A 16905-nucleotide genomic window follows, 5' to 3' on the forward strand; every position below is an offset into this window, starting at 1 on the left:
GCCAAATGGACACTGGGAGAAATCACTGGAAGCTGAAGTTCAGCGAGTTCATGTGGAGCACATATACAGTTCATACACCAGGACGCCACCGATAATGATGAAAGTGCTCCTAAATGGCATCCCAGTATCAATGGAGCTAGACACGGGGGCCAGCCAGTCCCTGATAAGTATCAAACAGTTCAACAAGTTGTGGGTGTCCAAGGCTAGGAGGCCAAAATTATAGTCAATTGATGCACAGCTACGGACATATACAAAGCAGATCATTCTGGTGCTAGGCAGCGTCACGGTAGCCGTGACCCACAAAGATTCGGAGAACAGGTTGCCACTCTGGATTGTCCCGGGGAACAGTCCCGCACTACTGGGGAGGAGTTGTCTTGCTGTCATGAACTGGAAATGGAGCAATGTCAATGCAATTTCTTCTGTGGAGCGAATATCATGCTCACAAGTCCTGGACAAATTTGATTCACTATTTCAACCCGGCATTGGCACTTTCATGGGGACCAAGGTAGTGATTCACACAAACCCGGACACCAGGCCAGTACACCACAAGGCCAGAGCGGTGCTGTACGTGATGCAGGAAAAGATAGAAGGCGAATTGGATCGCCTGCTGAGGGAAGGCATCATCTCGCCAGTTGAATTCAGTGACTGGGCGAGCCCAATTGTGCCGGTGCTCAAAGCAGATGGGTTCGTCAGGATATGTGGTGATTACAAGGCCACCATCAATCGGGTGTCACTCCAAGACCAGTACCCACTACCGTGAGCGGAGGACCTCTTTGCGACGCTATCCGGTGGCAAACTTTTTCAAAATTGGACCTGACCTCAGCTTACATGACCCAGGAGCTAGCGAGTGAGTCAAAGAAGCTGACTACCATCACGACACACAAGGGGTTGTTTGAGTACAACAGATGTCCGTTCGGGATTCACTCAGCTACCGCGATCCTTCAACAAAATATGGAAAGCCTCCTCAAGTCGATTCCAAGGACGGTGATTTTTCAAGACGACATCCTCATCACGGGTTGCAATACTGAAGAACACCTCCACAATCTGGAGGAGGTACTACGCAGACTGGACCAGGTAGGGCTGCGACTGAAAAAGGCGAAGTGCGTCTTCCCAACTCCAGAGGCAGATTTCCTGGGGATGAGGGTAGCAGCAGACGGGATCAGACCTACTGCATCCAAAACGGAAGCGATCCAGAGAGCACCCAGACCCCATAACACGACGGAGCTGCATTCGTTCCTGGGGCTCCTGAACTATTTTGATAACTTTCTTCCCAAATTGAGCACGCTGTTAGAGCCGCTACACATGCTCCTACGCAAAGGTCATGAATGGGTCTGGGGGGACAGCCAGGAAAGGGCTTTTGATAGAGCACGCAATTTGTTATGCTCCAACACTGTTAATGCTATATGACCCATGTAAGAAACTTGTTTTAACGTGCGATGCATCGTCCTATGGGGTCGGGTGTGTGTTGCAGCATGTTAATGCCAAGGGTCAGTTACAGCCGGTAGCTTATGCCTTCAGAAGTCTGTCCCAGGCAGAAAGGGGCTACGGGATGGTAGAAAAGGAAGCACTTGCATGTGTATATGCTGTAAAACAATGCACCAGTACCTGTTTGGCAGGAAATCTGAACTGGAGACAGATCACAAACCCCTAACATCCCTTTTGGCCGACAACAAGGCCATAAATGCAAATGCGTCGGCCCGCATACAGATGTGGCCACTCACGTTAGCCACCTGTGACTATACAATTCGGCACAGATCGGGCACTGAAAACTGCGCTGATGCACTCAGCAGGCTCCCACTAGCCACCACCGAGGGGGCAACCGAGCATGATGCTGAGATGGTCATGGCTGTTGAAGCTTTTGAAAACGAAGGAAATTTGAGCTGGAGACAGATCACAAACCCCTAACATCCCTTTTGGCTGACATAAATGCAAACGCATTGGCCCGCATACAGAGGTGGGCACTCACGTTCGCCGCCTATGACTATACAATTCGGCCTTCATGTCGGCGTCTACCACAACCAAGGGATAACCTGGTTTTGAGTGTTCTTTTCATTAGCAGCTCTGCGGGTGGAACCCCTGTGAGTGAGTGTGGTCGGGATCTATTGGCCAACAGGAGGCGTGATAAGCGGCTTTGTAGGGAACCCCCTTGGATTCTGAGCAACCCTTGTTTGATTATCTGCACTGCTCGTTCCGCCTGGCCGTTTGAGGCCGGCTTGAACGGTGGCGTTCTGACATGGTTGATACCATTTCTTGCCATGAAGTCCTGGAATTCAATGCTTGTAAAGCACGGGCCATTGTCACTGACCAAGACGTCCAGTAGACCATGGGCGGCGAACATTGCCCATAGACTTTCTACTGTGGCAGAGGATGTGCTTGAATTGAGAATGTCACACTCGATCCATTTGGAGTAGGCGTCTACTACAACCAAAAACATTTTTCCCATGAAAGGACCTGCGTAGTCCACATGGATACATGACCATGGCTTGGCGGGCCAGGACCAGCGACTAAGGGGAGCTTCCCTGGGCGCATTGCCCAGCTGGGCACATGTGTTGCAACTGCGAGCACAAAGTTCTAGGTCTGCATCTATCCCTGGCCACCAAACGTGTGACCTGGCAATTGCCTTCATCGTGACAATGCCCGGGTGCTCATTGTGGAGTTCTCGGATGAACACCTCTCTGCCCATCTGGGGCATGACTACTCGGTTTCCCCACAGGAGGCAATCGGCCTGAATCGAGAGTTCATCCTTGCGCCTGTGAAATTATTTAAATTCCTCAGGGCATGCCCCGTACGTGGCTGCCCAGTCCCCATTCAGGACACATTTCTTGACTAAAGACAGTAGCGGGTCTCTATTTGTCCAGACTTTAATCTGACGGGCTGTCACGGGTGAGCCTTCGCTTTGGCAGATGGAGCATAATTTTGGAAAGTGTGAGGTTATCCACTTTGGCAGAAAAAAATCAAAGAGCAAGTTATTATTTCATGGAGAAAAATTGCAAAGTGCTGCAGTACAGCGGGACTTGGGGGTACTTGTGCATGAAACACAAAAGGATAGTATGCAGGTACAGCAAGTGATCAGGCCTTTATTGCAAAGGGGATGGAATATAAAAGCAGGATAGTCTTGCTACAGTTGTACAGGGTATTGGTGAGGCCAGTTTTGGTTTCCATATTTAAGAAAGGATATACTTGCTTTGGAGGCAGTTCAGAGAAGGTTCACTAGGTTCATTCTGGAGTTGAGGGGGTTCACTTATGAGGAAAGGTTGTGGAGGTTGGGCCTCTACTCATTGGAATTCAGAAGAATGAGATGATCTTATCGAGATGTATAAGATTATGAGGGGGCTTGACAAGGTGGATGCAGAGAGGATGTTTCCACTGATAGGGGAGACAAGAACAAGGGTGTATAATCTTAGAATAAGGGGCCGCCCATTTAAAACTGAGATGAGGAGAAATTTCTTCTCTCAGACAGTTGTAAATCTGTGGAATTCGCTGTCTCAGAGAGCTGTGGAAGCTGGGACATTGAATACATTTAAGACAGAGATAGACAGTTTCTTAACCAATAAGGGAATAAGGGAATGGGCAAAGAAGTGGACCTGAGTCCATGATCAGATCAGCCATGATCGTATTAAATGGTGGAGCAGGCTCGAGGGGCCGTATGGCCTACTGCTGCTCCTATTTCTTATATTCTTATAACACCAAGGTCTCTCTGCTCACCTACACTTTTCTAAGGTGTTCTATTTATAGTATACTGTCTTTCCATATCAGTTCTCCCAAAGTGCATCACTTCACACTTCTCTGCATTGAATGCCATCTGCCATGCTCCAGCCCATTTCACCATCTTGGCTATATCAACCTGAAGCCTATAGCCGTGCTCATCACAATCTAATACTTTGCCAAGTTTTGGGTCATTTGCATTTCTAAAGCACCTTTCACAATCACCAGACATCCTGAAGCACTTTACAGCCAATGAAGCACTTTTGGAAGTGGATTCACTTTTGTAGTTTAGGAACATGGTAGCCAATTTACACACAGAAAACTCCCACAAACTGCAATGTGATAATGAGATGATCATCTCTTTGAATGAAATTGGTTGAGGGATAAATGTTGGCCAGGACACCGGGGATACCTTCCCTGCTCTTCTTCGAAATAGTGCCACAGGATCTTTTACGTTCACCTGATAGAGCAGCCGGGACCTCTGTTTTAACATCTCATTCGAAAAATGGCACCTCCGACAGAGCAGCACTCCCTCAGTAATGCACTGGAACATCAGGCTAGATTTTTGTGTTCCTCTCTGGAGTGGGACTTAGAACCCACAACCTTCTGACCCAGAGGCGAGCGTGCTACCAATTCAGTTATAGCTGACACTTAATTGGCCCAACATTTTCCCTGGCAAACTGCTTGCAGATTATATGATTATATAATGTTTTCGGGTTCAATTTACTGTTGCCTGTTAATTGTTTCTCATTAACTTCTCTTTCCTTCCCATATTAAGCATTTCAATAACCTCCTGTACTTTCCATAAGCTGCCTGGTTATTAACTGAATCTCTTTCCTGGCATTTGTCTGTTTCTGTCTCCTTTTTCTGTTTTTTTTCTGTTTAATTTTAACTTTTATTTCTTTTGTCATCCTGAGCACATTAGCTTTGGACGCTCTACCTATTCCCTTCAAAGGAATGTGCCTAATTTGTCCCCAAACGATCTCTTCCCTGAAAGCCCTGCATTGCTCCAGTACTGCTTCACACTAGAGTTGCCTTTTCCAATCTACCTGTGCTCGGACCCTTCTTAAATCTCAAATTAGCTCTTCCCCAGTGAAGCATTTTTACCTTTGATATTTTCTGGTCTCTTTCCACAATTACTTTAAACCGAATGATGTTGTGGTCACTGTTAGCGAGATGATCTCCGACTGTGACACACTCCACTTGTCCCACTTCATTTCCCAGAAACAAATCCAACATTTCTTCCTTCCTTGTTGGACTGGAGACGTATTGATCAAGAAAGTTCTGCTATGCAGATATCAGGGATTCCTCTTCTTCCCTACCTTTAGCAGTGTGTTTTCCCCAGCCTATATTAAGATAATTAAAAGCTTCTAATATTACTACTGCATTTTTGTTACACGCCTTTGAAATTTGCCCACAAATTTGCTCTTCGATCTTCTCACTATTTGGAGCTCTATAAAAAACTCCCAACAATGTATCCTCAACTCAAGCCAAATAGATCAAGTCCTAGAACCAGCTAAAAAATCCTTTCTATTTAGAACTGTAACATCATCTTCAATCAAGACTTCCACGTCCCATCTTCTTTTTCCTTCTCTATCATTCCTGAATAGAAGGATATGCTGATAGGCTTGGTTGAAGAAGGATGGGAGGAGGCTCGTGTGGAGCATGAATGCCAGAATAGACATTGCTGAATGCCATGATTCTTTGCTGTAGACTCCATGGCTGGAATTTTAATTTGGAGGTGGGTAGGGAGCGGGGCTGCAGGGCTGCAATGGGATCCGGCCCTGTTGAATTTAACGGCAGGGCCTGATTAACATTTTGGCAGAGACTATGGGCCCAAGTTTCGGGCCGCGCCGGACCTGGACGCCCATTTTTCGTGCCACAAAGTGCGCCTAAAAAAAACCTCACCTATTCTCCGGCTCCCTGCAGGTCCTCTGGAGCTGGGCTCGGCACAGCACGAGCTGTTGGAGGCGGAGCCAGGTCCCTGCGCTAAAAACATCCATAGGAGGCGGCCCAACCTCCGCTCCCCCCCCCGGCAACCCCACCTACGCTCCCCCCTCCACCCCCCCGGCGACCCGATCTCCGCGACCCCCCCCCCCGGTGACCCGACCTCCGCAACCCCCCCCGGCGACCCGACCTCCGTGACCCCCCCCCCCGGCGACCCAACCTCCGCGACTCCCCCCCCGACCTCCGCGACCCCCCCGACCTCCGCGAACCCCCCCAACCTCCGCGACCCCCCCCCCCGGGACCCGGGACCCAGGACCCGACGTCACCTACCTGTAAATCCAGCCCGAAGTCTTGGGCCCGGCCCGTTCTCTCTCTCTCTCTCTCTCTCTCTCCTCTCCTTCCCTCCCTCTCCTCTCCTCTCCTCTCCTCCCCTCCCCTCTCCTTCCCTCCCTCCCTCCCTCTCCTCTCCTCTTCTCGCCTCCCCTCTCCTCTCCTCTCCTCCCTCCCTCCCTCCTTCCCCTCTCCCTCCCTCCCCTCTCCCTCCCTCTCCTCTCCTTCCCTCCCCTCTCCTTCCCTCCCTCCTTCCCCTCTCCTTCCCTCCCTCCTTCCCTCTGTCCTTCCCTCCCTCCTTCCCTCTGTCCTTCCCTCCCTCCTTCCCTCTCTCCTTCCCCTCTCCTTCCCCCCCTTCTCCTCCTCCCTCCTTCTCCCCCTCCCCCCCTCTCCCCTTCTTCTCCCCCCTCTCCTCCTCCCCCCACCCACCTCTACGTCCCCCCTCCTCCCCCTCCCCCACTCCCCTCCGTTCCACCCCCCACCCCTCGCTGTCAGAAACACAGACACTGACAGACAGAGAGTGAGAGACACAAACACAGACAGTTGAGAGATAGAGACACTGACAGAGACACACTGGGGGGGGCCATCCCAGCACGCTGTTGGAGGACTCCCGGTGCTGTAGTCGGTAAGTAGAAAATGTTTTATTTATTGATTTTTAAATGTTTTTATTAATTTTTTTTGATTGATTTATTGCTTGATTTATTGATGTATTTATCATTTATTGTTGATGATGGCTCTTTATTTGTAAAACTGAAGTGTTTAATGTTTGTAAACTTCCCTTTAACCCCCCCCTCCACCATTCCCTACGCCTGATTTTCTAAGTGTAGACAAGGTTTTTCTGAGCGTACAAAAATCTACACTTACTCCATTCTAAGTTAGTTTGGAGTATGCTTTCACTGCCTAAACTTTCAAAACGGGCGCAAGTGGTCAGACACGCCCCCTTTTGAAAAAAAAAATCTGTTCCAAGCTGAAACTGTTCTAACTGATTAGAACTGGAGCAAACTAAATGCCGAGAATTGCAATTTCTAAGATACTCCATTCTAAACCAGTTGCTCCAAAAAACAGGAGCAACTCAGGCCGAAACTTGGCCCCATTGGGTGCATTTGCACCTCCTGTTTGTGCCCCTAGGGGGTGCAAATGAGTCTGTGACCAGATGCGGCGCCGCTAACGTCTCCCGCTAAATTCGGCAGGAGTTCAGTGGCAGTGCTAAGACATTGCACCCCGACCTCCTGCGCCCGGAGATCGTGATTTTAGCGCTGTGCGCATTGCCCCGTTAGCATCCTGAACCCTAAATGGGGTTTCGCCCCCTGAAGCAGCACGGGGCGATAACAGCGACTCCTTCAGGGGACGTGTTACCGGGCCAAAATTAAAGGGGAGGTGGCCGGCTACTGCCCTTCTTATTGCTGCTCCGGTCGTGGTTTGTTGGCGGGGTCAGTGGATGTCGCCAGAGGAGCTGGCACAGAGCCTGCCCTGGCATGGCATCCGGTTGGCGGCCAAAGCCATCGAGATGCTAAAAGAAGCACTCGGCCCTGACTCCACTAGGTGTGCCGAGGTGGTTCAAGCGTGGGCGGCACTCCCATCCGTACTGACCCTCGTTCGGATGGAATTTCTCATCGGCAGCAGGCCCAGAAATTTCCCTCAGGAGCCAGCACCTTACAGCTTGTGCCGTCTCCGGGAAATCCTTTCTGTGCCTTTCCATTCTGCACGGAGGGGTTTCCTGTATGGGCTGCTCTTGCACGCCCTCCATTTTGTTTTCCTCGTCTGCCGCCTGGACACGACTTGGCGGGCCATCTTGCCATCCATAGGAGGAGGGGGGTCCCCAATGAAGGGTGCTCTAGGCGGGAGTTTCCCCCTTTGCAGCCCCGTGCAACAAATTTCCAGGCCGCATATAACGTCTACGGCTTGCAAAAAATCCATTTTCCATCTAAGCGTAGAGCCTGAGAGGTTGCAGCCCCTCTTCCAATGTTTGAAGTGACTGCACCTCAATCACTGGTTTCACTCCAGTCCCACTCCAGCTCCTGATCTTTGAGCAGCCAGTGCTGGGGGGGGGGGGGAGTGGATAAACGGAGGACCTCCTTATTGGACTGCCCCTGGGCAAGGCCCAACTGGCCATTTACAGGTCCTGGCGGTTGAGGGGTTCGTTCAACCCGACTGCCTCGTGGCTTCTGTAGCTACGTTCGTGCCTGGGTGGCCCTGGAGATGGAGCATGTGTTGTTAGCGAGGTGGGCTTGAGGCCTTCCACGACCAGTGAGCACAGGAGGGACTGGAGTGCCTCATCACAGCCAGGAAAGAAAATTCTGATTCGATTTGTGAAGTTTCATTAAAATTTGGTTTAATTTACAGTTAGTGGTTGTGCCCCTTTAAAGGGGCACTTGCTTCCTTTTGTTTTGTTGGTGATGGCATGAACCATCAATCACTAAAATCGACATATAGCATTGAGTTCAAAGATTTTAGAGCGTAACTGCTGCCAATCTTTGGTTCCCTTTCACCTCCCCGCCCCCACCCCTCAGAGCCTGTTTCTTTCTTTCATTTTCTCTCCTTGTCTCTCATGGCAGTTGCTCATTATCCCACCATTCACACCCTATCTTGACGAATGTTGTTCTAACTCCTGGCATTACCATTTGAATTCGGCCCATCATCCCTTTTGTCTCTCTAATCTCTCCTGTCTTCCACCCTATCACAGACCCTCCCTGTTGTTCTTTCTTCCCCTCTCCCTTTCAGCGCTTGTTAAGAATCTTTCCGAACACTCTCCAGTTCTGACGAAGAGCTGAAACGTTAACTCTGCTTCCTCTCCACAGATGCTGCCTGATCTGCTAAGGTTTCCAGCATTTTCTGTTTTTATTCCAGATTCCAGCGTCCGCAGTATTTTGCTTTTGTATATAAGTAAAGACTGGGCTCTCGTGCCCTATCCTTCACCTCCTGGCTATCAGGCACATTACATTTGGAAGGTGACAGATGCTCTCAATACCTTTATATAATTGGATTACACTCTGAGAGATACACTCCTCCATATCATGACCCTGCTCTAAAGAGCAGACAACTGCTGTGGAACTCCACCAATTACTACTCCAGATAGCCTTTTCCTTTTCATCCTTAACTTCCATATACCATTGTGAAGTCAATTTGCAGACAGCTAATTTGCCATTAATTCCATTAGACCTGTTCTTTGTCAGAGGCAGACATGCAGAACTTTCTCAAACTGTTGTAGATTATATCCTCTGGATGAAGCTGGTGTACTAATTCAATGACATTGTCAAAAGACTCTTGTAGTTTTGTGAGGCATGACATATTGCTTCTTAGACAAGGCTGACTAATCCTTATAGCTTCTTTAGATCAAAATTGATCACACCTTGTAAAATGGTCTCAAGCATTTCCTGCTCAATCAATGTTAAAATAACTGGCCTACAGTTCCACAATTTATGCCGAGATCCATATTTTTGAATATCACAATTGCATTTGCAGTCCTCAGTTAGGGTTCCTGGATTTACGCAGCTGCTAAAGATATTAACAAGGGCTTCAATTCTTTCTAAGTTAATTTCCGAGTGATGTTGAGCTGCATATATGGCCTGTCCCTTTAAGTCCGTTTCCCAGAAACCTCCCATGGAAAATTGAGATAAATAGATCCTCAGATCTGCTAGAGAACAATAGCTCTGGCTGTTGCAGTTGGAAGTTTCATCACTCACATCATCATCATCATCATCATCATCATAGGCAGTCCCTCGAATCGAGGATGATTTGCTTCCACGTCAAGAAGTTCACAGGTGTTGGGACTAGATTTTATACTTTTGTGCATATCGTCCAAAAATGGATGTTATTTCCAGCATGGGTGGTAAAAAAGGGTTTCAGATCATCGGCTTCTCGCCCATTCTCAAAGCATCCAGTCTCCATTTTTGAAATTGGGCGTTACCGCGAGCGATGTCAAATGGGCGGTAGCTTTAAATCTCACTGACCTTCTGCTGTAAAGTGTCGCTGCCCTTAGCAACGGCATGGCAACGCTCGATTCCCACGATTCAGGAGGTCAAGGTCATCATGACATGCGCAGAAGAGGAGACAGAGAGAGAGGGAGCTGAGAGGGACTGAAGGCATGTGTGGTTGTGGTGTGTGCTTGTTTGGCTGTTCTGGGAGGCACGAGGGAGATTCACCAGCAGCAAAAAGCCTACTAAGCACCAAGAACATAGTTGCCACCGAGTTTTTATCCAACAAATAATATATAACATGGAAGGTGTTGTGTTCCAAACACAGATGAGACTGCACACAGGGAGGTTACAATAACAGTGACCTCAGTTTTTATTAAGACACTCCAGAGTGAGGAACAGGCCTGAGGGGCCGGCTTATATACAGTGCTCCCAATGGATGCTGGGATCCCTTGGGACTTCAGGGGATGCACTCCCTGGTGGTGGAACATGGGAGTACAGATACACAACATCACTTCCCCCACAAAGTCAAAGTGAAAACTATTTACAAGGTGAGGCAGTCAGGGGCCTTTCTTTCCCTGGTGGACCGACTCTGCACCTGGGCAGGACCGGAACCAATGTCCTAGGGGGAGTGTTTGCTAGTGCTGTTGGGGAGGATTCAAACTAATATGGCAGGGGGATGGGAACCAATGCAGGGAGACAGAGGGAAACAAAAAGGAGGCAAAAGCAAAAGACAGAAAGGAGATGAGGAAAAGTGGAAGGCAAAGAACAAAAAGGGCCACTGTACCGCAAAATTCTAAAATGACAAAGGGTGTTAAAAAAACAAGCCTGAAGGCTTTGTGTCTTAATGCAAGGAGTATCCGCAATAAGGTGGATGAATTAATTGTGCAAATAGATGTTAATAAATATGTGATTGGGATTACGGAGACGTGGCTCCAGGATGATCAGGGCTGGGAACTCAACATTCAGGGGTATTCAACATTCAGGAAGGATAGAATAAAAGGAAAAGGAGGTGGGGTAGCATTGTTGGTTAAAGAGGAGAATAATGCAATAGTTAGGAAAGACATTAGCTTGGATGATGTGGAATCTATATGGGTAGAGCTGCAGAACACCAAAGGGCAAAAAACGTTAGTAGGAGTTGTGTACAGACCTCCAAACAGTAATAGGGATGTTGGGGAGGGCATCAAACAGGAAATTAGGGGTGCATGCAATAAAGGTGTAGCAGTTATAATGGGTGACTTTAATATGCACATAGATTGGGCTAGCCAAACTGGAAGCAATACGGCGGAGGAGGATTTCCTGGAGTGCATAAGGGATGGTTTTCTAGACCAATATGTTGAGGAACCAACTCGGGGGGAGGCCATCTTAGACTGGGTGTTGTGTAATGAGAGAGGATTAATTAGCAATCTCATTGTGCGAGGCCCCTTGGGGAAGAGTGACCATAATATGGTGGATTTCTGCATTAGGATGGAGAATGAAACAGTTAATTCAGAGACCATGGTCCAGAACTTAAAGAAGGGTAACTTTGAAGGTATGAGGCGTGAATTGGCTAGGATAGATTGGCGAATGATACTTAGGGGGTTGACTGTGGATGGGCAATGGCAGACATTTAGAGACTGCATGGATGAATTACAACAATTGTACATTCCTGTCTGGCGTAAAAATAAAAAAGGGAAGGTGGCTCAACCGTGGCTATCTAGGGAAATCAGGGATAGTATTAAAGCCAAGGAAGTGGCATACAAATTGGCCAGAAATAGCAGTGAACCTGGGGACTGGGAGAAATTTAGAACTCAGCAGAGGAGGACAAAGGGTTTGATTAGGGCAGGGAAAATGGAGTACGAGAAGAAGCTTGCAGGGAACATTAAGGTGGATTGCAAAAGTTTCTATAGGTATGTAAAGAGAAAAAGGTTAGTAAAGACAAACGTAGGTCCCCTGCAGTCAGAATCAGGGGAAGTCATAACGGGGAACAAAGAAATGGCAGACCAATTGAACAAGTACTTTGGTTCGGTATTCACTAAGGAGGATACAAACAACCTTCCGGATATAAAAGGGGTCAGAGGGTCTAGTAAGGAGGGGGAACTGAGGGAAATCTTTATTAGTCGGGAAATTGTGTTGGGGAAATTGATGGGATTGAAGGCCGATAAATCCCCAGGGCCTGATGGACTGCATCCCAGAGTACTTAAGGAGGTGGCCTTGGAAATAGCGGATGCATTGACAGTCATTTTCCAACATTCCATTGACTCTGGATCAGTTCCTATGGAGTGGAGGGTAGCCAATGTAACCCCACTTTTTAAAAAAGGAGGGAGAGAGAAAACGGGGAATTATAGACCGATCAGTCTGACCTCAGTAGTGGGTAAAATGATGGAATCAATTATTAAGGATGTCATAGCAGTGCATCTGGAAAATGGTGACATGATAGGTCCAAGTCAGCATGGATTTGTGAAAGGGAAATCATGCTTGACAAATCTTCTGGAATTTTTTGAGGATGTTTCCAGTAAAGTGGACAAAGGAGAACCAGTTGATGTGGTATATTTGGACTTTCAGAAGGCTTTCGACAAGGTCCCACACAAGAGATTAATGTGCAAAGTTAAAGCACATGGGATTGGGGGTAGTGTGCTGACGTGGATTGAGAACTGGTTGTCAGACAGGAAGCAAAGAGTAGGAGTAAACGGGTACTTTTCAGAATAGCAGGCAGTGACTAGTGGGGTGCCACAAGGTTCTGTGCTGGGGCCCCAGCTGTTTACATTGTACATTAATGATTTAGACGAGGGGATTAAATGCAGTATCTCCAAATTTGCGGATGACACTAAGTTGGGTGGCAGTGTGAGCTGCGAGGAGGATGCTATTAGGCTGCAGAGTGACTTGGATAGGTTAGGTGAGTGGGCAAATGCATGGCAGATGAAGTATAATGTGGATAAATGTGAGGTTATCCACTTTGGTGGTAAAAACAGATAGACAGACTATTATCTGAATGGTGACAGATTAGGAAAAGGGAAGGTGCAACGAGACCTGGGTGTCATGGTACATCAGTCATTGAAGGTTAGCATGCAGGTACAGCAGGCGGTTAAGAAAGCAAATGGCATGTTGGCCTTCATAGCGAGGGGATTTGATTACAGGGCCAGGGAGGTGTTGCTGTGATTGGGATTACGGAGACGTGGCTCCAGGATGATCAGGGCTGGGAACTCAACATCCAGGGGTATTCAACATTCAGGAAAGATAGAATAAAAGGAAAAGGAGGTGGGGTAGCATTGCTGGTTAAGGAGCAAATTAAGGCAATAGTTCGGAAGGACATTAGCTTGGATGATGTGGAATCTATATGGGTAGAGCTGCAGAATACCAAAGAACAAAAAACGTTAAATGGGAGTTGTGTACAGACCTCCAAACAGTAGTAGTGATGTTGGGGAGGGCATCAAACATGAAATTAGGGGTGCGTGCAATAAAGGTGCAGCAGTTATAATGGGTGACTTTAATATGCACATAGATTGGGTTAACCAAACTGGAAGCAATACGGTAGAGGAGGATTTCCTGGAGTGCATAAGGGATGGTTTTTTAGACCAATATGTCGAGGAACCAACTAGGGGGGAGGCCATCTTAGACTGGGTGTTGTGTAATGAGAGAGGATTCATTAGCAATCTCGTTGTGCGAGGCCCCTTGGGGAAGAGTGACCATAATATGGTGGAATTCTGCATTAGGATGGAGAATGAAACAGTTAATTCAGAGACCATGGTCCAGAACTTAAAGAAGGGTAACTTTGAAGGTATGAGGCGTGAATTGGCTAGGATAGATTGGCGAATGATACTGAAGGGGTTGACTGTGGATGGGCATTGGCAGACATTTAGAGACCGCATGGATGAACTACAACAATTGTACATTCCTGTCTGTCGTAAAAATAAAAAAGGGAAGGTGGCTCAACCGTGGCTATCAAGGGAAATCAGGGATAGCATTAAAGCCAAGGAAGTGGCATACAAATTGGCCAGAAATAGCAGAGAACCCGGGGACTGGGAGAAATTTAGAACTCAGCAGAGGAGGACAAAGGGTTTGATTAGGGCAGGGAAAATGGAGTACGAGAAGAAGCTTGCAGGGAACATTAAGACGGATTGCAAAAGTTTCTATAGATATGTAAAGAGAAAAAGGTTAGTAAAGACAAACGTAGGTCCCCTGCAGTCAGAATCAGGGCAAATCATAACGGGGAACAAAGAAATGGCGGACCAATTGAACAAGTACTTTGGTTCGGTATTCACTGAGGAGGACACAAACAACCTTCCGGATATAAAAGGGGTCAGAGGGTCTAGTAAGGAGGAGGAACTGAGGGAAATCCTTTTTTGTCGGGAAATTGTGTTGGGGAAATTGATGGGATTGAAGGCCGATAAATCCCCAGGGCCTGATGGACTGCATCCCAGAGTACTTAAGGAGGTGGCCTTGGAAGTAGTGGATGCATTGACAGTCATTTTCCGACATTCCATTGACTCTGGATCAGTTCCTATGGAGTGGAGGGTAGCCAATGTAACCCCACTTTTTAAAAAAGGAGGGAGAGAGAAAACAGGGAATTACAGACCGGTCAGCCTGACATCGGTAGTGGGTAAAATGATGGAATCAATTATTAAGGATGTCATCGCAGTGCATTTGGAAAGAGGTAATATGATAGGTCCAAGTCAGCATGGATTTGTGAAAGGGAAATCATGCTTGACAAATCTTCTGGAATTTTTTGAGGATGTTTCCAGTAGAGTGGACAAGGGAGAACCAGTTGATGTGGTATATTTGGACTTTCAGAAGGCTTTCGACAAGGTCCCACACAAGAGATTAATGTGCAAAGTTAAAGCACATGGGATTGGGGGTAGTGTGCTGACATGGATTGAGAACTGGTTGTCAGACAGGAAGCAAAGAGTAGGAGTAAATGGGGACTTCTCAGAATGGCAGGCAGTGACTAGTGGGGTACCGCAAGGTTCTGTGCTGGGGCCCCAGCTGTTTACACTGTACATTAATGATTTAGATGAGGGGATTAAATGTAGTATCTCCAAATTTGCGGATGACACTAAGTTGGGTGGCAGTGTGAGCTGCAAGGAGGATTCTATGAGGCTGCAGAGCGACTTGGATAGGTTAGGTGAGTGGGCAAATGCATGGCAGATGAAGTATAATGTGGATAAATGTGAGGTTATCCACTTTGGTGGTAAAAACAGAGAGACAGACTATTATCTGAATGGTGACAGATTAGGAAAAGGGCAGGTGCAAAGAGACCTGGGTGTCGTGGTACATCAGTCATTGAAGGTTGGCATGCAGGTACAGCAGGCGGTTAAGAAAGCAAATGGCATGTTGGCCTTCATAGCGAGGGGATTTGAGTACAAGGGCAGGGAGGTGTTGCTACAATTGTACAGGGCCTTGGTGAGGCCACACCTGGAGTATTGTGTACAGTTTTGGTCTCCTAACCTGAGGAAGGACATTCTTGCTATTGAGGGAGTGCAGCGAAGGTTCACCAGACTGATTCCCGGGATGGCGGGACTGACCTATCAAGAAAGACTGAATCAACTGGGCTTGTATTCACTGGAGTTCAGAAGAATGAGAGGGGACCTCATAGAAACGTTTAAAATTCTGACGGGGTTAGACAGGTTAGATGCAGGAAGAATGTTCCCAATGTTGGGGAAGTCCAGAACCAGGGGACACAGTCTAAGGATAAGGGGGAAGCCATTTAGGACCGAGATGAGGAGGAATTTCTTCACCCAGAGAGTGGTGAACCTGTGGAATTCTCTACCACAGAAAGTTGTTGAGGCCAATTCACTAAATATATTCAAAAAGGAGTTAGATGAAGTCCTTACTACTAGGGGAATCAAGGGGTATGGTGAGAAAGCAGGAATGGGGAACTGAAGTTTGCATGTTCAGCCATGAACTCATTGAATGGCGGTGCAGGCTAGAAGGGCCGAATGGCCTACTCCTGCACCTATTTTCTATGTTTCTATCTATGTTTCTACAGTTGTACAGGGCCTTGGTGAGGCTACACCTGGAGTATTGTGTACAGTTTTGCTCTCCTAACTTGAGGAAGGACATTCTTGCTATTGAGGGAGTGCAGCGAAGATTCACCAGACTGATTCCCGGGATGGCGGGGCTGACCTATCAAGAAAGACTGGATCAACTGGGCTTATATTCACTGGAGTTCAGAAGAATGGGAGGGGACCTCATATAAACGTTTAAAATTCTGACGGGTTTAGACAGGTTAGATGCAGGAAGAATGTTCCCAATGTTGGGGAAGTACAGAACCAGGGGTCACAGTCTGAGGATAAGGGGTAAGCCATTTAGGACCGAGATGAGGAGAAACTTCTTCACCCAGAGAGTGGTGAACCTGTGGAATTCTCTACCACAGAAATTGTTGAGGCCAATTCACTAAATATATTCAAAAGGGAGTTAGATGAAGTCCTTACTACTCGGGGGATCAAGGGTTATTGCGAGAAAGCAGGAAGGGGGTACTGAAGTTTTATGTTCAGCCATGAACTCATTGAATGGCGGTGCAGGCGGCTAGAAGGGCTGAATGGCCTGCTCCTGCACCTATTTTCTATGTTTCTATGTTTCTAAATGTCTGTTCTGGTGTGTTGGCTGTGCCCTCGCTGGGCTGTCGTGTTGTTGGCCCTGCAGGGCTGCTGGGTGAGCCTGGCCTTGCTGGGCTGTTGGGCGTGATGGGTTCGATTTCCTGGTCCAGGGTGGTGTCGTTGATCCTTTGGGTGTGTGTTGTAGGCTCGAAAAAGGTGGTGTCTGCTGTGGGTTGTTCAGGGCAGTCTGTGAATCGCAGCCTCATTTGGTCCAAGCGCTTTCTGCAAATTTGTCCATTGTCTTGTTTGACTACAACCACCCTATATAAGAACATAAGAACATAAGAATTAGGAACAGGAGTAGGTCATCTAGCCCCTCGAGCCTGCTCCGCCATTCAACAAGATCATGGCTGATCTGGCCGTGGACTCAGCTCCACTTACCCGCCCGCTCCCCGTAACCCTTAATTCCCTTATTGGTTAAAACCCTACTACCT

The sequence above is a fragment of the Pristiophorus japonicus genome, chromosome 8, assembly GCF_044704955.1.
Source record: "Pristiophorus japonicus isolate sPriJap1 chromosome 8, sPriJap1.hap1, whole genome shotgun sequence".
Taxonomy (NCBI): Eukaryota; Metazoa; Chordata; class Chondrichthyes; family Pristiophoridae; genus Pristiophorus; species Pristiophorus japonicus.